General features: G+C 40.1%; 1 protein-coding gene across 1 annotated transcript in view; it reads left to right on the top strand.

Annotated features, from left to right (window-relative positions):
• CAPN9 (calpain 9) overlaps window positions 1-21791 on the top strand; it is a 274380-nt gene that overhangs the window by 172680 nt on the left and 79909 nt on the right. The gene's annotated exons all lie outside the window — the stretch shown is intronic.

Genomic DNA, 21791 nt, shown 5'->3' with positions numbered 1-21791 from the left:
AAAAAAAAGGCCTATCTAGCAGAAAGAAACCTTAGACAAAGCAGACAATGGTTCTACCAACAAACAAGAGAAAGCAGAGGGGTCAAGGAGCACAAGGCAGTGAGTCAGGTGCACACTTGGCCTCCAGCTTCTTTTTTTCATGATGATGGGTACATACAGTTGCATATCTTTACAGGGTGTGGGTGATGCTTTGATACAGGCATACAAAGTGAATCAATTAAATCAGGGTAATTGGGGTATCCATCACTTCAGGCATTTATCATTTCTTTGTGTTAGTCTTTCCAATTCCATTCTTATTTTATTTTATTATGTTTTATCAACTGTTTAAAAAATAAAGTTTTAATAGATTTCTAAAATATTTTAAAATTTCAGATTAATATAAGAGTACAAGCAATTAGGTTACATTGTTTGCATTTTTTAGGTAAAGTCCAAGTTGCTGTTAAGCCCTTCACCCAGGAGGTGTGCCATATACCTCTATATTGTCACTTGTCGTTATTTTAAAGTATACCCTAACTTGTTGATTATAGTCACTTTGTTGTGCTATCAAATATTGTTCATTCTAAGTATATTTTTGCACCTGTTAACCCTACTCAATTTATTCCCCTGATGTCCTTCCTAACTTTTGGGAACCATCACTCTACTCTGTCTCCATGAGATCACTTGTTTTTAATATTTAGCTCCCACACATGGGTGAGAACATGGGAGATTTGTCTGTGTTTAGCTTATTTCACTTAATGTTCTCCAGTTCCATGCATGTTATTGCAAATGGCAGGATTTCCTTCTTTTTTGTGGTTATAGAATATTCTTTTATATATATATGCAATAGAGTTGAATAGAACTCTATTCAGAATAGAATAGAATAGAATATTCTTTTATATATGTTTCAGAGTTGACCACCTCCTTAAATTGACCTAATTTTCATAGACTGGACATGCACCACATGTATGTACAGTACAGTAGGCCTGGTTTCTTATGTTGACCACCTCTGTGGTCCCTTGGGTGCTCAAGTTATAGAGCTTCTACTCTATATACCACAACTTCTTTATCCATTCATCCATTGATGAACACTTAGGTTGGCTATTGTGAATAGTGCTGCAATAAACATGGAGTACAGATATCTTTTCAGAGTACTGAATTCCTCTCCTTCAAATATATACCCAGCAGTGGGATTGCTGTGTCATATGGCAGTTCTATTTGTCATTATTTTGAGGAATTTCCGTACAGTTCTCCATAGTGGTTGCATTAATTTTCATGCCCATTAACAGTGTATGAGGGTTCCCCTTTCTCTGCTTCCTCACCAGCATTTAATATTGCCTGTCTTTTTGATAAAAGGCATTTTAACTGGGGTGAGATGATATCTCATTGTAGTTTTGATTTGCATTTCTCTGATGAATAATGACATTCAGCATTTTTTCATATACTTCTTGGCCACTTTTATGCCTTGTATGTCTTGATCCTTTGCCCATTGATTATTTGATTTTTTTTCTCTTGGGTGGTTGGCGCACCTTATATATTCTAGTATTAGTCTTTTGTCAGATGAGCAGTTTCCAAGTGTTTTCTCCCATTCCGTGGGCTATCTCTTCCCTTTGTTGATTGTTTCCTTTGCTGTACAGAAGCTTTATAGCTTGATTGATACCATTTGTTCAATTTGATTTGGTTGCCTGTGCTTTGGGGTATTGTTCAAGTAATCATTGCCCAGATCAACCTCCTGCTGCATTTTCCCAAATGTTTTCATTTAGTAGTTTCACACTTTCAGGCCTTAGCCTTAAGTCTTTGATCCATTCTTATTTGATTTTTGTATACGATGAGAGATAGGGGGTTTAGTTTCCTTCTTCTGCTATGAAGATCCAGTTTCCCCCGCACCATTTATTGAAGAGACTGTCCTTTCCTCACTTTATGTTTATGGTTCCTTGTTGAAGATGAGTTCACTATGGATGTATATATAGATGTATTTCTGGGTTCTCTATTCTGTTCCATTGGTCTATGTGTCTGTTTTTACGCCAGTACCATGCTGTTTTCATTATTACAGCTTTGTAGCATATAAAGTCAGGTAATGTAATTCCTGCAGTTTTTTTGTTTTGTTTTGTTTTCCACTCAGGATGGCTTTGGCTATTCTGGGTCTTTCGTGGTTCATAAAAATTTGAGGATTATTTTTTCAATTTCTGTGAAGAATGTCATTAGTATTTTTATGGGGATTGCATTGAATCTGCTTTGGGTAGTATGGACATTTTAATAATGCTAATTCTTCTAATCCAGGAGCATGGAAAATCTTCCCAAGTTTTGTGTCCTCTTTAATTTCTTTCACCAAGGTTTTCTTTCTTTCTCCCTCCTCCCATTTGCTAGTCAAGTTAACAAGTGGGAGTAGGGAAGGGACAAAGGAATCTGTGACTGGTTGTGATCCATTAGCTGTAAACATCACTGCACTTGGAACAGCATTTTCTTTCTTTTTTTTTTTTTTGAGACAGCGCCTCAAGCTGTCACCTTGTGTAGAGTGCTGTGACGTCACAACTCACAGCAACCTACAACTCCTGGGCTTAAGTGATTCTCTTGCCTCAGCCTCCCAAGTAGCTGGGACAACAGGCACCCACCACAATGCCCGGCTATTTTTTGGTTGTAGTTGTCGTTGTTTGGCAGGCCCGGGCTGGATTTGAACTCTCCCGCTCTGATGTATGTGGCTGGAGCCTTAGCTGCTTGAGCTACAGGTGCTGAGCTGGAATAGCATTTTCATCAGTGTTTTGTATATTCATTGTGGAGATCATTCACTTCTTTGAATAAGTTTATCCCAGATGTTTTATTTTTTATTTGTAGCTATTGTTAGTGGGAATACTTTCTTGGTTTCTTTTTCAGATTGTTTACTATTGACATATAGAAATGCTACTGATTTTTACATGTTGATTTTGTATCCTGCAACTTTATAGAATTTGCTTAGCAGTTCTAATACTTTTTTTTCTTGTGGAGTCCTTAGGTTTCTCTAGACATAAGATCGTATCATCTGCGAACAAGGACAATTTGACTTCTTCCTTTCTAATTTGAATATTTTAAATTTTGTTCTCTTATCTGATTGCTTTAGAACTTTCAGTACTATGTCAAATAACAGTGGTGAAAATGGTCATCCTTGTCTTGTTCCAGATATCAGAGGAAAGGCTTTCGATTTTTCCCCATTCAGAATACACCAGCTGTGAGTCTGTCATACATGGCTTTTAATGTTTTGAGGTAAGTTTCTTCTATACTCATTTTTTGAGAATCTATCATGAAGGAATGTTTAATTTTATTGAATTTTTTTCAGTGTCAGTTCAAATGAGCATATGGTTTTTTTTGTTCATTCTGTTGACTTGATATATCACATTGATTGCATATGTTAGACCAACCTTGCATCCCAGGGATGAATCAAACTTGATCATGATGAATAATCTTTTTAGTGTGTTGTTGGATTTAGTTTGCTGGTATTTCTTTTCTTTTCTTTTATTATTATTAATATTATTATTTGAGACAGTCTCACTTTGTCACCCCATGGTACCATAGCTCACAGCAACCTCAGACTCTTGGGCTCAAGTGATTCTCTTGTCTCAGCCTCCAAAGTAGCTAGGACTACAGGCACCCACCCACCACAATGCCTGGCTATTTTTAGAGACAGGGTCTCATTCTAGCCCAGGCTGGTCACCAACTCATGAGCTCAGGCAAACCACCCACCTTAGCCTCCCAAAGTGCTGATATTAAAGGCATAAGCCGCTGCACCTGGCCTGGTTTGTGGGATTACATTGAGGATTTTTGCATCTATGTTCATCAGAGATATTTGTCTAGGGTTACCTTTTGTTGCTATGTCTTTGGTTTTGGTATCAAGATGATACAAGCCTCATGGAATGAGTTTGGAAGTAGTCCCTCCTGCTCTATTTTTTTTGGGTGCTTTGAGAAGAATTGTTAGGAGTTCTTTGAATGCTTGGTAGGATTCAGCAGTGAAGCCACTAGGTCCTGGGCTATCTGGTAGGAGACATTTTATTATTGCTTCTATCTCATTACTTGTTATTGTTTTATTCAGGTTTTGTGTTTCTTCTTGGTTCAATGTTGATAGGATGTATGTATCTAGGAATTTTTTTTAATTTAATTTAATTTTTTCACCATACGCTGGTTATATATACCATTTGACAAATTTTCATCACACTGGTTAACATAGTCTTCCTGATTTTTTCTTAGTTATTGTGTTAAGACATTTATATTCTACATTTAGTAAGTTTCACATGTACCCTTGTAAGATGCAGCCCCTCCCTTTCCCCTTTCCCCATATTCTTAGGTTATAGTTGGGTTATAGCTTTCATATGAAATCACATTATAACAAAGATATTAGTACCAGAATGTTTATTGTAGCCCAATTCATAATTGCTAAGTCATGGAAAAAGCCTATGTGTCTAGGAATTATCCATTTCTTCTAGCTTTTATGGCTTCTTGGTGTATAGTTGCTCATAATAGTCTCTAACGATCCTTTGGATTTCTGCAGTATCAGTTCTAATGTCTTCTTTTTCCTCTCTAATTATTCATTTGGGTAGTCTCTCTCTCTCTCTTTTTTTTTTCTTAGTCTGGTTAAAGTTGGGTCAATTTTTTATGTCTTTTTTAATAAAAATAACTTTTTGTTTTGTTTATCTTTTGTTTTTGTTTCAATTTCATTTATTTGTGCTCTGATCTTTAATTATTTTTTTCTATTAATTTTTGTTTTCTCTTGTTTTCAAGTTCTTTGAGATTAATTGTTGGGTTGTTTATTTGAAGCTTTTCTACTTTTTTGGTACCTATTGCTATAAGCTTTCCTCTTATTACTGCTTTGGGTGTATCTCATAGATTTTGATATATTGTGTTTTCATTTTCATTTGTTTTCAGAATTTTTTTTTTTTTAGAGACTAAGTCTCACTTTATTGCCCTCAGTAGAGTGCTGTGGCATCACAGCTCACAGCAACCTCCAACTCCTGGGCTTAGGTGATTCTCCTGCCTTAGCCCCCAGAGTAGGTGGGACTACAGGCACCCGACACAACACCCAGCTATTTTTTGTTGCAGTTTGGCTGGGGCCGGCTCTCTACCCACTGAGCCACAGGCACTGCCCTGTTTTGAGAAATTTTAAAATTCATTCTTAATCTCTTCCTTAATCCACTCATCATTCAGGAGCATATTCTTTAATTTCACATGTTTATAGTTTTCAATGTTTCTCTTGTTATTGACTTCTAGTTTTATTCTATTGTGATGAGAAAAAATAATTGGCATGGGTGGGTCGGGCCCTGTGTCAGCAGCCGAAGGGGTGCTAGGGCAGGACATGGCGAGCCCTGGCCGTAGGCAGCTGCTGGTGGTCCCGGTCATTGACCCGGGTCCGGGGAATGAGGCCGTTCTGTGCAGCAGGTGGAACCGGGGCCCTGACGCCAGCGGTGACCACAATGACGTGGAAATTAAAAAAAAAAATTGGCATGACTTCAAGTTTTCTTGAATTTTTAAAGACTTATTTTGTGGTTTAACATATGGTCTATCCTTGAGAATGATCCATGAACTGAGAAGAAGAATGTGTGTTCTCAGCTATTGGATGAGACCTTCTGTAAAAATCTATTCGGACCATTAGATTTATAATGCAGATTAAATCCAAGGTTTCTTTGCTGATTTTCTGTTTTAATGATCTGTCCACTGTTGAAAGTGGAGTGCTGCGGTCTCCAGCGATTCTTGTATTGGGGTCTCTTTCTCTCTTTAGCTCTGATGACATTTGCTTTATACATCTGGGTGAGGAAGTGTTAGGTGTATTTATGTGTATAATTATTATATCCTCTTGTGTTATTGGCTCCTTGGTCATTATATAATGACCTTCTTTGTCTCTTTTTACAGATTTTATCTTGCTGTCTAATTTATCCAAAAGAAGTACAGTGACTTCTGCTCTTTTAGGGGTTTCCATTTGCAGGGAATATTTTTGCCAACCCTTTATTTTCAGTCTATATGTCTTTATAGGTAAAATGGGTTTCTTGCAGACAACATATAGTTGGTTCTTGTTTTTGTTTTATTTTGTTTTTTAATCTATTTATCCACTTTATGTCTTTTGATCAGAGAGTTTAGTCCATTCATGTTCAATGTTACTGTTGATAGGTAAGGACTTACTGCTGCCATGGTGTTATTTGATTCTTGGTTGTTGTATGGTCCTTTCTTTCTTAATGACTGTCTTCTTTTGGTTAAACTGATATTCTGGTTATATGTTTTAATTTATTTTATCAATATCTCTTGTAAGTTGTTTTATTTAAGGTTACTATGAGGCTTACAAAAATATTTTATAGCCAGTTATTTTTAACATATGACAACTCTGTTACAAACAAGCAAAGAGAAATCTAACAGAAATTCTACCCTTTAACTCCATCTCTTCCTCTGCTTTTTAACTTTTTGTTGTTTCCACCCATAACTTTTTATACTACCTTTCAAAAAGTTGTAGCTATTTTTGATAGATGTGTTTTTAGTCTCACTATTCAAGATATAGTTTGTGCACTATCATTACAGTAACAGAGTATTTTGTATTTGTGTACTTACTGTTACCTATTGGTTGCATACCTTCAGATGATTTCTTATCATTCATTAGCGTTCTTTTCTTTCAGATTGAAGAACTCCTTTTAGCATTTCTCATAGGACAGATCTAGTGTTGATGAAATTTCTCAGCTTTTGTCTGGAAAGTCTTTATTTCTCTTTCATATTTGAGGGATATTTTTTCAGGATACAATATTCTAGGGTTAAGGTTTTTTCTTTCAGCACTTTGAATATATCATGCTATCATGCCACTCTCTCCTGGCCTGAAAGTTTTCCACTGAGAACTCTGCTGCCAGACACATTGGAGCTCCTTTATATGTTCTTTTTTTCTTTTCTTTAGTTTCCTTTTTTTTTTGTCTTCACTTAGAGCCTTTTCTTTATCTGTGACTTTTGGGAGCTTGATTTTCAAATCCCTCAAGGTAGTCTTGTTTGGGTTAAATCTCTGGTGTCCTATAACACTTTTGTACCTGAACACTGATATCATTATCTACAGATTTGGAAAGTCCTCTGTTACTATTTCTTTGAATAAACTTTCCTTTCTAATCTCTTCCTCTACCTCCTCTTTAAGGCCAATAACTCTTAGATTTGCCCTTTTGTGGATATTTTCTAGATCTAATAGTCATACTTCATTCTTTTGTATTTTTTTCTCTTCTGACTGTGTATTTTCAAATAGCCTGCCTTCAAGCTCACTAATTCGTTCTTCTTCTTGGTAAATTCTACTGTTGAGAGACTCTGATACATTTCTCGGTTTGTCCACTAAATTATTAAGTTCCAGAATTTCTGCTTGACTATTATATTTCAATTTAATTAAATTTCTCTTAATAGACTTCTGAATTCCTTCTCTGTGGCATCTTGAAGTTTACTAAGTTTCTTTAGGACAATTATTTTTAATTCTTTGCCTGAAAGATCACATATCTCCATTGCTCTAGGATTGGTCACTTGTAGCTTAGTTTGTTGAGGTCATGTTTTCCTGGGGGTATTCTTGATATCTGAGCATTGAAGAGTTAAGGATTTATTTTAATCTTTGCAGTCTGGGTTTGTTTAAACCCATCCTTCTTGAGGAAGGCTTTCAAGGTACTCAATGGAAATTGAGTGCTGTGATCTAGATCTTTGGTCAGTGCAGCCATAACAGCATTGGGGATGCTCCAAGCCTAGTAAGGCTGTGACTCTTATAGACACCTGGTAGTGGAACTGCCTTGGTGGATTTGAGTAAGATGGGGGAGAATTCCACGGGTTACCAGGCAAAGCCTCTCACTCTCTTCCCTCACTGTCTGTTCTGGGGTGCTGTAGTTGGGAGAGGAGTGATGTGGGCATTCCCTCATGGCACCGGTGCCAAGTCACACCTGAGGCCAGCTCGGTCTCACCCAAAGCCAGTGGTAATTGTTGCCTCTGATGTAAACCTCTGATGTTTACTAAAGCTTAAGTGCTCTTTAGTTAGCAGGTGTTAAATCCTGCTAGGACTGGGTCCTTCCCTTCACAGCAGCATGTTCCCTTCAGGCCCTGAATGGGTCCAGAAATGCCTTCCAAGAACTAAAGCCTGAACTCGGGATCTTTAGGAGTCTGTTTGGTACTTTATTTTACTGTGGCTGAGCTGGTACCCAAGCTGCAAAATAATGTCCTCTGAACTTTTTCTCATCCTTTTCCCAAGTGGAAGAAGACTCTCCCTGAGCCACATCACCTGTAGTTGGGAATAGAGGGTTACACAGGCACTGGCTTGGCCTCAGCTTCTGGTGTCTCACTGGGTCACATGCATCCCAAGTTCACTGGCTCTGAGCCAGTAGAGGCACAGGAATTACCCAAGGATTGCAGCCTTTGTAGCCTGCCTTAATGAGTTCCAGCTAGTCCCACGACCAGCTGAATAAAAACCAGGCCCCAGGGCAGCACCTGAGGCTCAAAGGAGTAGGGCGCTGGCCCCATATGCCAGAGATGGCGGGTTCAAACCCAGCCCCGGCCAAAAAACTGCAAAAAGAAAATCAGGCCCCAGTTCAGCTGGTCGTGGGGCTAGCTGGAACTAGGGTTTCAGGTCAGAGGATTTTTCTCTGGCTGGGCTGGTCAAAATGCTTCCTCCATGGGTACCAGCAGAATTCTTCCAAGTGCTGTGTTTCCTTGAGCCAGGCAGACTGAGTTTTAATGCAAAGCTCATAGTCACTATACTCTACACAGATTGTCTCTCCACTTACTGCTGGTGGGTGAGAGGTGAGGGATAGGCAATACTTTCCTTGATATAATGTTATAAACAGGTAGTACGATCACTTACCTGATCTTTGGTTCTTATGAAGATGCTTGTTTGTGTGCACAGTTGATGAATTTGGTGTTGGTGGGGAGAAAGGATAGCTGGAGGTTTCTATTCAGCCATCTGGCTCCACCCACCAGGACTGCCTCCAAATTTTGACATTAAAAACAAAATAAGTATTTGTCAGTGGGAGCCAAAGAACAAAAAGGGATTTGAAAGGCTTTCCTGAAAGTGCTTCTCAGTTTTGCTCTTCTACTCTGAGGAGGCAGAAAAAAGCCAAAGTTTAGATTGAGAAATTATTTCAGCCCTTATGCCCACCACAGACTTGTCTGAGGAAAACAAGAAGCAGGCCTGTGTCATTGTACTGGCCAGTTTTTCTTGGCTGGTTTCTCTCTTTCTAACCAACTCTATATCTGCCAAATGGTTTTCAAAACTCAAAGGTCTTTTGACAAAGGTCTTTGTCAGTATCACCCTTTGTGGTTATAGCAAATGAATGAAAAAAGGAGAAACTACTTTAAGTGGCTCTGACTTTTACTCAATCTTCTCAAATTAGCTCATCAGTTAAAGAAAACTTGATTTAATGGATGGCGCCTGTAGCTCAGTGGGTAGAGCACCAGCCCCATATACTGAGGGTGGTGGGTTCGAACCTGGCCCTGGCCAAACTGCAACAACAACAAAAAATAAACAAAAAACAAGAAAACTTGATTTAAGAATTTGTAATTGGCTCACAATGCAACAAATCAAAAAATTAACGCTGGAAATGACACCATAAATAATTTAGTTTCACACTTTCATTTTCCAGAAAAATTAAGTCTAGAGAGATTAAAGGACTTGCTGGATGGTAGACAGCAGGGTTAGTTTGGGAACCCAGGTATCCTGACTGAACACTCTGCAGCTGGTCATATCTTTTCCCCCTAGAGTTTCAGAGGAATTCCTGATTCTGCCAGGGACTTGAAATGTTCTGGTTTTGGCATGTGGCACAAGCACTTCCCACTCTGTTCTCCTGTCAACCTGCACCCACCCCTGAGAGCCTGGTCCAAGACTGGCATGGGATAAAGGGCTTGACTCCACTATCGGAAAGGCATCCCTGAGGTGATTCTCCTAAGTCAGCATTACTTGCCAGCCTTATGAATGGTAAACATCTTAGCCTTGAATTATCTAATACAAATAAGAGTTATATTCTAGGCGGCACCCATAGCTCAGTGGATAAGGAGCTGGCCACGTACACCAAGGCTGGCAGGTTTGAACCTGGCTTGGGCCAGCTACAACAATAATTACAACTGCGACAACAACAAAACAATAGCCAGGCGTGGTGGTGGGCACCTGTAGTCCCCAGGGCAACAGCTTGAGACTCTGTCTCAAAAAAAAAAAAAAAAAAAAAGAGTTATATTCCAATATGCCAAAGTCAGCAATTTGGAGGCTCATGTCACCTGGTCCATGGCTACATCCTCTATGGATCTTTCCCAGTTTCCTCAGGCAGAACCGCTTCCTGCTCCTCTGTCCCCACCCAGATTTCTTAGGCTGCATTATGGCCTATCAGGACTGCGAGTTCCTTCTGAAAAGGGTTACCATTTTACTAAATCATGAAGTCTGATAATTTAAGTTCCTGAACTCATCCTAGAAAAAGTGCTACATACCTCTTTATTGAATATCACTACAGTCACCTTCAAAGTACTCCCCTTGGGAAGCTATGCACTATTGCCAGATCCTAGTCCACCTTTGCAGAGCAGTTTTGGAATTTGTTTTTCTGGAATGGCCATCAGAGCTGTTGGTGTAGAAAGCCTGACAATTAAGTTCATGAACTCATCCTAGAAAAAGTACTTTGCAGGGTGGACTAGGCACTGGAATCAGTGCACAGCTTCCCAAGGGGAGTACTTTGAAGGGGACCATAGTGATATTCAGCAATGAGATATGTAGCACTTTTTCTAAGATGAGTTTGTGAACTTAATGGTCTGAACTCACATATTTCCAACATCTTAAACACAGATAGCTCATCCTCTAGCTGGGTCCAAATGATGACTGGCTGGATCTGGGAGGAAGGTGCTGTGTGGTCCAAACAGAAATATAAATGAACTTTCACATTCACCAAACCAAAGGTCAGGGATACTATATGAATTATCAGCCAAACTCGGGTACTTTTGAATGAAAAGTGATACTATTAGTAATCCCTGTGGGACAGCAGGCATAAATCTGGATTGTTGTGAGTACACTAGGACATATGGCTGTACTCCTTGTAATCTAGGTTTGAAATCTTACCTCTGGAAATAATGTGCAATAAGAAAGGAAACGTTAATCTAAGTAAATGCATGATTTGAAAACACTGAAAGAAGAGAGGTCTATTAAACAAAATGACTGCACTCCATAAAAGTACATGGGAAAAATAGGGGAATGTTAGCCCAGAAATCACCAATCTCTTTTTATGGTTTAGACAAGGTTATAAGATGATTTCACTCTATACCACTACAGCTGGTCTCAATCTTCCATTCCCAATCCCTGGTTTGTGGACCAGTACCCATCAATAACCTGTTAGGAACTGGGATGCACAGCAGAAGGTGAGCAGAGGGAGGGGACCAAGCAAGTGATGCTTCATCTACATTTACAGCAGCTCCCCATTACTCACATCACTGCCTAAACCCTGCCTCCTGTCAGATCAGCAGCAGCATTAGACTCACAGGAGCATGAGCCGTACTGTAAACTGCACACGCGAGGGAGCTGGGTTGTGTGCTCCTTATGAGACTCTAATGCCTGGTGATCTGAGGTGCAGATGTAATGCTCTTGAATCATCTTGAAACCATCCCCAGTGATCCATGGTTGTCTTCCATGAAATCAAGCCCTGGTGCCAAAAAAGTTGGCCCAAGTGGTCACCTGACCTAAGTTGGCCCAATCAGAGTCCTTTCCCTGAAACTCTGAGACCAGAACTGAGAAGGATGAGCTGGCTGTCTTGGGGTTTCAGATGCAAAGCTCAGCACATATACTAGCCCTGCACCCACCATGTATAGAGAACAGGTTTGCAGAGAGGGGCAGAAAGGAGACACAGAGATAGGCCCCTTTCAGCATAGCTCAAATATTTTGAGGGCCAGAGGAATAGTTTATAAAAGGACCCACACTTATCATGTGTCTAAACATTTCAGTTATAACTCCATTGTCAAATAAGGTATGCTCTGTCTTCCTACCTGAATAATTTTTATAGCCCTCCACCACCAATGGATATGGAACATGTGTAAGGCTACAGGTCTTATACATCTGACAGTTTGTAAAATGCCAGAGACAACCAAATTTAATCATTATTATATGTCTACTGTTCTCAATAGGCTGTGAATTCTGCCTGAATAATAAAGATGTCTGTGATTCATAAATTATACTGATTTTGTAAAACATATATTCTTGCCTTCGTTTCAGTAAAATAGCTAACGTGGTTGTATTTAAGAGTTTCATTTAATTTGTGCTCTATCATCAGTGACAAACAGGATTAAATATAAGGTGAAATCATTCTCAAAGAATAAAAAAACTTGAATATATTTTTAAAAAATTTTAGATTTAAAATTTTTTTTGAATTATTATAATTTTTATTGTTTAGGATTCATTGAGGATATGAAGGATTAGGGTACAATGATTGCATTTGTTAGATAAAGTCCCTCTTATATTGTGTCCCACCCCCAAGATGTGTGCAATACATCTGAACAATGTCCTCCTTCCTCCTCCCCTCTTCTCACATACTCATATCCTTAACTGCTGCCCTTTGTATTAGCTCATCTACTGCCTTCATATTAGAATTGAGTACGTTGGATTCTTGTTTGTCCATTCTTTTATTATTATTAAATCATAGCTGTGTATGTTAATGCGATCATGGAACACCATACACTGGTTTTATAGACCATTTGACATATTTTCATCACACTGGTTAACATAGACTTCCTGGCACTTTCTTAGTTATTGTGTTAAGACATTTATATTCTACATTTACTAAGTTTCACATGTACCATTGTAAGATGCGCTGTAGAAATCACCCTCCCTCTGCCCATCATCCCTCCTCCCTCCCCTCCCCCTCTCTCTTCCCCATATTCATAGGTTATAACTGGGTTATAGCTTTCATATGAAAGTGATAAATTAGTTTCATACTAGGGCTGAGTACATTGGACACTTTTTCTTCCATTCTTGAAATACTTTACTGAGAAGAATATGTTTCAGCTCCATCCATGTAAACATGAAAGCGGTAAAGTCTCCATCTTTCTTTAAGGCTGCATAATATTCCATGGTGTACATATACTACAATTTATTAATCCATTCAGGGATTGATGGGCACTTGGGCTTTTTCCATGACTTAGCAATTATGAATTAAGCCGCAATAAACATTCTGTTACAAATATCTTTGTCGTGGTGTGATTTTTGGTCTTCTGGGTATGTGCCTAGTAGAGGAATGATAGGATTGAATGGCAGATCTATTTTTAGATCTCTAAGTGTTTTCCAAACATCTTTCTAAAAGGAATGTATTAATTTGCATTCCCACCAGCAGTGTAGAAGTGTTCCCTTTTCTCCACATCCACGCCAACATCTCTGGTCTTGGGATTTTGTGATATAGGCTAATCTTACTGGAGTTAGATGATATCTCCAAGTAGTTTTGATTTGCTTTTCTCTGATGATTAAGGATGATGAACATTTTTTCATATGTATGCAGGCCGTGCGCCTGTCTTCTTCAGAGAAGTTTCTCTTCAAATCCCTTGTCCAGCCTGCGATGGGATCACTTTTCTTGCTTCTACGTTTGAGTTCTCTGTGGATTCTGGTTATTAAACCTTTGTTGGAGACATAACCTGCAAATATCTTCTCCCATTCTGAGGGCTGTTTGCTTGCTTTACTTACTGTGTTCTTGGCTGTGCAGAAGCTTTTTAGTTTGATCAGGTCCCAGTAGTGTATTTTTGAAGCTGGTTCAATTGTCCAGGGGGTCCTTCTCATAAAATATTCACCCAGACCGATTTTTTCAAGAGTTTTCCCTGCACTCTCTTCCAGTATTTTTATAGTTTTATGTCTTAAGTTTAAATCTTCAATCCAGTGAGAGTCTATCTTAGTTAATGGTGAAAGGTGTGGGTCCACTTTCAGTCTTCTACAGGTTGCCAGCCAGTTCGCCCAGCACCATTTGTTAAATAGGGAATCTTTTCCCCACTGAATGTTTTTAATTGGCTTGTCAAAGATCAAATAATGATAAGTAGCTGGGTTCATCTCTTGGTTCTCTGTTCTGTTCCAGACATCTATCTCTCAGTTTTTGTGCCAGTACCGTACTGTTTTGATCACTATCGATTTATAGTATAGTCTGAGGTCCAGTAGCGTGATTCCTCCTGCTTTGTTTTTATTTCTGAGTAATGTTTTGGCTATTTGAGTTTTTTTCTGATTCCACATAAAAGGAAGTGTTATTTTTTCAAGCTCTTTAAAGTATGACAGCGGAGCTTTAATAGGGATTGCATTAAAATTGTATATTGCTTTGGGTAATACGGACAGTTTAACAATGTTGATTCTTCCCAGCCATGAGCATGGCATGTTTTTCCATTTGTTAACATTTGCAGCTATTTCTTTTCTTAGAGTTTCATAGTTCTCTTTATAGAGATCTTTCACGTCCTTTGTTAGATAAACTCCCAAATATTTCATCTTTGGCACTACTGTGAACGGAATAGAGTCCTTAACCGTATTTTCAGCTTGACTATTGTTGGTGTATATAAAGTCAACTGATATATGAATGTTGATTTTGTAACCTGAGATGCTGCTGTATTCCTTAATCACTTCTAAGTTTTGTAGTAGAATCCCTGGTGTTTTCCAGATATACAATCATATCATCTGTGAAGAGTGAAAGTTTGATCTCTTCTGACCCTATGTGCACACCCTTGATCGCCTTTTCTTCCCTAATTGCGATGGCTAAAACTTCCATTACAATGTTAAAAAGCAGTGGAGACAATGGGCAGCCTTGTCTGGTTCCTGGTCTGAGTGGAAATGATTTCAATTTAACTCCGTTCAATACAATATTGGCTGTGGGTTTGCTGTAGATAGCCTCTATTAGTTTAAGAAATGTCCCTTCTATACCAATTTTCTTAAGCGTTCTGATCATGAAGGGATGCTGGATATTATCAAAAGCTTTTTCTGCATGAATTAAGAGAATCATATGGTCTTTGTTTTTTAATTTGTTTATATGTTGAATTATATTTATAGATTTATGTATATTCAATCAGCCCTGAGACCCTGGGATAAAACTGACTTGGTCATGATGTATAATTTGTTTGATGTGTTGCTAGATTCTGTTTGCTAGGATCTTGTTGAATATTTTTGCATCTGTATTCATTAGTGATATTGGTCTATAATTTTCTTTTCTTGTTGGGTCTTTTTCTGGTTTGGGGATCAGGGTGATGTTTGCTTCATAGAACGTGATGGACAGTCTTCCTTCTTTTTCTATATTTTGGAACAGGTAGACTAATATGGGTACTAGTTTTCCTTTAAAGGTTTGGTAGAATTCTGACGTGAAGCCATCTGGTCCCGGGCTTTTCTTTTTAGGGAGATTTTGTACGGTTGAGGCTATTTCAGAACTTGATATAGGCCTGTTCAACATTTCCACTTGATTCTGGCTAAGTCTTGGAAGGTGATGTGCTTTTCCTTCAGATTTTCATATTTCTGAGAATCAAGTTTCTTGTAATGTTCATTAAGGATTTTTTGAATTTCTGAGGAGTCTGTTATTTCATCGTTACCATTTCTGATTGATGAAATTAGAGATTTTACTCATTTTTTCCTGGTTAGGTTGGCCAAAGGTTTATCTATTTTATTGACCTTTTCAAAAAACCAACTTTTTGATTTATTGATCTGTTGTATAATTCTTTCGTTTTCAATTTCATTTAATTCTGCTCTAATTTTGGTTATTTCTTTTCGTCTACTGGGTTTTGGGTTGGAATGTTCTCCCTTTTCCGGTTGCTTGAGATGTCCTGTTAAGTTGTTAACGTCCTCTCTTTCTGTTCTCTTGAGGAAGGCTTGCAGTGCTATAAATTTCCCTCTTAGGACTGCCTTTGTGGTATCCCAGAGGTTCTGATAATTCATGTCTTCATTGTCGTTTTGTTCCAAAAATTTGGCAATTTCTTTCTTTTTTTTTTTTATTAAATCATAACTGTATACATTGATATGATCATGGGGCATCATACACTCGCTTCATAAACCATTTGACACATTTTTATCACAGTGGTTAACATAGCCTTTCTGGCGTTATCTCAGTTACTGTGCCAAAACATTTACATTCTACATTTACCAAGTTTCGCAAATACCCCTGTAAGATGCACCACAGGTGTGATCCCACCAAACCCCCTCCCTCTACCCACCCCCCCTTCCCACTTCCCCCTATTGTTAAGTTGTAGCTGGGTTATAGCTTTCATGTGAGAGTCCCAAATTAGTTTCATAGTAGGGCTGTGTACAGGAGCTGGAACATATTCTTCTTAGTAAAGTATCCCAAGAATGGCAATTTCTTTCTTAATCTCATCTCTCATCATTCAGCATAAGGTTATCTAATTTCTACGTTTTTGTATGAGTATGCAGATTCCTGTTGTTACTGAGTTCAACTTTTATTCCATGGTGGTCCGAGAAGATGTGAGGAATAATTTCTATTCCTTTAAATTTACTGAGATAAGACTTGTGACCTAAGATGTGTAAAGCAAGCAAACAGCCCTAAGAATGGGAGAAGATATTTGCAGGTTATGTCTCCAACAAAGGTTTAATAACCAGAATCCACAGAGAACTCAAACGTAGAAGCAAGAAAAGAACAAGTGATCCCATCGCAGGCTGGACAAGGGATTTGAAGAGAAACTTCTCTGAAGAAGACAGGTGCACAGCCTGCATACATATGAAAAAATGTTCATCATCCTTAATCATCAGAGAAAAGCAAATCAAAACTACTTGGAGATATCATCTAACTCCAGTAAGATTAGCCTATATCACAAAATCCCAAGACCAGAGATGTTGGCGTGGATGTGGAGAAAAGGGAACACTTCTACACTGCTGGTGGGAATGCAAATTAATACATTCCTTTTGGAAAGATGTTTGGAGAACACTTAGAGATCTAAAAATAGATCTGCTATTTAATCCTATAATTCCTCTACTTGGCATATACCCAGAAGACCAAAAATCACACCACAACAAAGATATTTGTAACAGAATATTTATTGTGGCTTAATTCATAATTGCTAAGTCATGGAAAAAGCTCAAGTGCCCATCGATCCACAAATGAATTAGTAAATTATATTATACTTACACCATGGAATATTATGCAGCCTTAAAGAAAGATGGAGACTTTACCTCTTTCATGTTTACATGGATGGAGCTGGAATGTATTCTTCTTAGTAAAGTATTTCAAGAATGGAAGAAAAAGTGTCCAATGTACTCAGCCCTACTATGAAACTAATTTACAGCTTTCATATGAAAGCTATAACCCAGTTATAACTAAGAATATGGGGAAGTGGGGAGGATGTGTGGAGGGCGGGTGATTGGTGGGATTATACCTATGGTGCATCTTACAAGGGTATATGTGAAACTTAGTAAATGTAGAATATAAATGTCTAAACACAATAACTAAGAAAATTCCAGGAGGGCTATGTTAACCAGTGTGATGAAAATGTGTCAAATAGTCTATAAAACCAGTGTATGGTGTTCCATGATCGCATTAATGTACACAGCTATGATTTAATAAAAAAAAAAAATAGAACCATTTGCTTAGAGCGTCCCCACTGCAGATGGTCTGGGACCAGATCAACCACTGCACACTGAAGCTGTGCCAGGCCACTGGGCTGATGGAGTACTGCCTGGAGGGGATCAAGGAGGATGACCCAACTGGCTTCCTGTAGGTGAGCCTGCCCCTGGTGGCCGGGCTTCCTCCCACTCCACTGCCACTCCCCAAAGCAGCCCGAGTTTTAGGCAAGATCCTTCCATGGCGTGTTGTTAAGTGGAATCTCCTTTGTTCCTTTGACCTAGGGCTCTGTCCTGGGCTTTGACTTGCATGACCTGTGACCCTTACTTTGCATCCTCTGTTAACCAAGGAGATAAAGTGGCATAATCTCCAGCCCCAAAATGCCATCTGCAATACTTTTCCCACAAGTGGAAAAGGACCATCTTTCCCAAACAAGCCAGATAAATTGCTCAAGGAGAAGCTGGTTAGCACAATGCACACGGTCCACGTGCAGAGTCCTGCAGGCCGGCTACCTGCAGACAGTGCAGTCTCCTTGGGCCCGTCTCTCCAGCATCTGGGCTAACTCAGTGTCATGAGAGTCTCTCAGGAACATGGCAGTGATTCAGCCTCGTCTGTGGAGAAAATGATGTGTCTTTCCCCTTGATAGTTCCCCAGGAAGAGTACATGGGATCATGGCTCTTCAGACAAGCAGGACTTGCCAGCAAAGGAGAGCAGAGCCGTGGGTGCCGGGAGAACTGGGCTGTGGAACTCCAGGGGCATGGGGTGTGCTTTCTTCAGACACTGGGGTGGGGCAAACAACTAATATGTTTCACTTTGCACAGTACTTGATCTAGCAAAACCAATAGAATGAAGGATGCTTTTGTATATTAAAAGAAGTATCATGTATTTCAGGTTTTGGCTGAATGTCTTTAAACAGCAAGTGTGTCTGTTCATTTTACATAATTGCCCTTTTAAACTATCATCGAAACAAAGCAATGCATTTTTATATGGCCATTGACACATGAGCAGTGTCAGTTAATGTCTGCCATGCCTTCCAAGCACACGCTTGGCACAGCCCCTTCCACCCCTGAGCTCCACAGAGACAAAGCCCCCACCTTTATCCACTGTGGGCTGCACACTGACTCCTTTGTACACTGAAACCCTAAACTCTCTGTTCCCCTTCAAGATCTCAGATGCTTTGATCAAGCGTGTCCAGGTGTCCCAGGAGCAGTGGGTCAAAGGCGCCCTGGAGCTGAAAGTGTCTGGGGAGTTTGACCTGACCTTGGACAGTGAGCCGCTGCTGCAGGCCATCCACCAGCTGGACTTCCTCCAGATGAAACATGGTCAGCCCCAGCTCAGTCAGTCCTTTTCTTCTAAGATTTTTGGTCAGTCACCCAAGGTACAGTGCAAACTCCTCAAACTCCTGAATCAAGTGATCCTCCTGCCTCAGCCTCCTGAACAACTGGGACTACGTATGTACACTACACCTGGCTAATTAAAAAAATTGTTTTAGAAATGGGGTCTCACTATGTTGCTCAGGCTGGTTTCTAATTCCTGGCATCAAGCAATCCTCCTGCTGCAGCCTCCCGAAGTGCTGGGATCACAGGTGTGAGCCATGGGCTTCCAGCCCAGTCAGTGCTTCTGAAAGCAGCATTTAGTCTGAGGGGGCAGCTTGGAGCCATTGGGAGACTTGTAGGGAGGGAAGGGAATCCAAGCCATAGGCCTGAGTTCAAGCTCCTACTAGCTGTGTTAGCTGGGGCAGAAAACAGCCAGTCTGAGCCTGAGCCTTCCCATTTGTAAAATGAGAGTCACTGTTCACGCAGCAATGCTTGTGGGAAACCCACTGCATGCCAGATGCACAGGATGAAGCAGTGAACAAATTGACAAACTTGGGGCAGGGTGGAGGGGTGCAAAGGCAAAAGTGCTGAGGCAGTAATGTGTTTCTGTGTTCCAAGAAGAGCAAAGAGGTGAGAGGCAAGAGCAGAGGGAGCCAGATGGAGGTTCAGGGAGAGGGTTCAGGGAGTCAGGACTAAGGGTTAAGTAAAGTTTGTGTAATCTGCCCTGTTACCAACCTAAGTGAAAGTCAGAACCAGAGTCCTGTTCTACACTTTGCCTCTCCAGAGGTGCCAAGGGGACATTTGGGAAGGGAAATAAAAGGTGTTTGGCCTTTTGAGGACTAGGGGCCACATCTGCAGGATCTGTGACTCAGGACGTCCTCACCTGCAGAACATGTGCCCATTTTTAAACTGAGGAGAAAACAAGTCTCTTGCACGTTCCCATGTTCACCTCACATGGCTCGCACCTCGGGTGAGGTTTAGAAACACTGTCTGGCCTAGGTGTGAATAAGACTCAGTGTCCAGGAGCAGGAGGGCTGGTGGAGAAGGGTAGCTGCAGTGGAAGGGAGAGGTCACCCCAGAAATTGAGGGTGCAGAGGGAGGAGGCTCCACACTCCAGATGCTGCTTCTTACTGGACAGGGTTGCAGGGTTCAGAAAGGCGATGAGAGAGTGGGACAGCAGAGCCCAGGGGACAGAGAGGACTCCCACAATCTGGTCACCAAGGGCCAGGGGTAAGGCTGCTCTCAGCCAGCTCTGGGCATGAAATCTCTGCCCATGTCTGTGATCAAGGCAGAGATTTCACCTAACTAAACTGTCCATTAAAACCCAGAAGATAGTGCCAGGCAGGGCACTACATAAAACTACATGTAAAAGTAGTTTTTAGAAACCAATCCTGCAATTTTCCCTTTAAAAAAAGTTCAGAGTAATCTATTTCTAAAATGTCTTGAGCCTAAATAGAAATAGGTTTTGAATATTCTTGCGCTCTCATCTTAAGAGAAACGTATGATGCCACTTATTCAGATTCTTAATTCTTCGGGTTGACTGTCTAGTACTCTAGGACAATCTTCTTCCCCTTCAGGAATACCTATTATTTGTATGTTTGAATGCTCATGGAGTCTCATAATTCTCTAAGCACCTGTTGTGCTCTCTCTCTTCTTTCCTGCCTCTTTAACTACCTGAGTTAACTTGATAATTTTGTCCTCTAGCTCTGAGGTTCTTTCTTCTCCACAGTCTAACTTATTTTTCATATTTTCTACTCCATATTTACATTCTCTAATTGTCTCCATTTCCTTAAGCTCTGCCATATTATTTCTAGATGCTAAATATCTTTCGCCTGACTTTTGGTTCTATCTTTCTATTTTCTTGTCCACCCCTCTCACTGTCTTTATCATCCATATTTTGAATTTCCTTTCTGTCAAATCCCTTAATTCTTTATAGGAGGAGTCTTCTGCAGTAGCTGTCTCATGGTCCCTTGGGGGAGTTCCTCTGTTTTGGTTTTTCATGATGCCTCAATTTTTCTGTTGATTCCTCCTCATGTGTTCTTTCTTCTTGTTCATCTCCTTGTCCTCCTTTTTCCTTCTCACTGCCTCCTTTGCTTCAAATTGTCTGGTCTCAGAGCTTAGGTCTTGAAGTGGCCTCAGCCTGAGCAAAGCCAAACTCTTCCTTGTGGTGAAATAAACACAAGTCCTTGCTTGTGATGACAATATATGACAATATGTTGCCAGGACACCAGGTGGTACTGTGGTTTTTTTTTTAGCAGACAGAGAACACAGCCAGCAACCTCTATGGTCCTTATTCTAAACTTAGTTGCCTTCAGTGATTGTTTCCTCAGAATTTAGACTCTGCTGGGTTGGGATCTTAAAGCTCACAAGAATCCTTCAGGAGCAGGTCTCATAGTGCCCACAACTCCAGTTCCTGTGGGGTGCCGGAGTCCCTCAGCCTATCCCAAAAGTGGAGTTCTGATCCTGGCAGGCAAGATTAAGATGGCCATGCTTTAGAGCCCTAATACGACCTTCTCTTGGCCTTCCCACAATGGCAGCCTCCTCCCCTCACCAGCCACCAAACTGGCAAATCCACTCCAATTGTCATTCAAATATCATTGCTGTATACTGTTTGAGTCTGCCCACTCTTCCAAGCTTTCCACTCCATGCACAGCTTCCCCCAGAAATGATAATCCTGGAAAGGTTTCCTCCCCTCATGGACCTCCGTGGTGGGCCAGCTCATCCAGCCAGTTGCAATCATTTGCCTAATTCACCAGATTTCCACCACTCTGGATCATATGCTATATCCAGCTCACCACCTTCTCACTGTGCTCCTGGGGTCTGACTGTGCCCCCGGTCCCCGTGCCCCCAGTCATTTTAGGAGAGCTCAGCTAAACAATCTTGGTGCTCTGCCATTTTGCTCAGCCCTTCCTGAAGTACCAAAAGTAAAAATTTTTAACTTGTTTTTAGAAGTTTTTCTTTTAAAATCTTTGATACTATTATCTAACAAAGGCAATATACAAATTATAATTTATAA

Source organism: Nycticebus coucang, chromosome 10 (genome assembly GCF_027406575.1).
Source record: "Nycticebus coucang isolate mNycCou1 chromosome 10, mNycCou1.pri, whole genome shotgun sequence".
NCBI classification, from domain to species: domain Eukaryota; kingdom Metazoa; phylum Chordata; class Mammalia; order Primates; family Lorisidae; genus Nycticebus; species Nycticebus coucang.
This window is presented reverse-complemented; position numbering and strand designations above follow the sequence as displayed.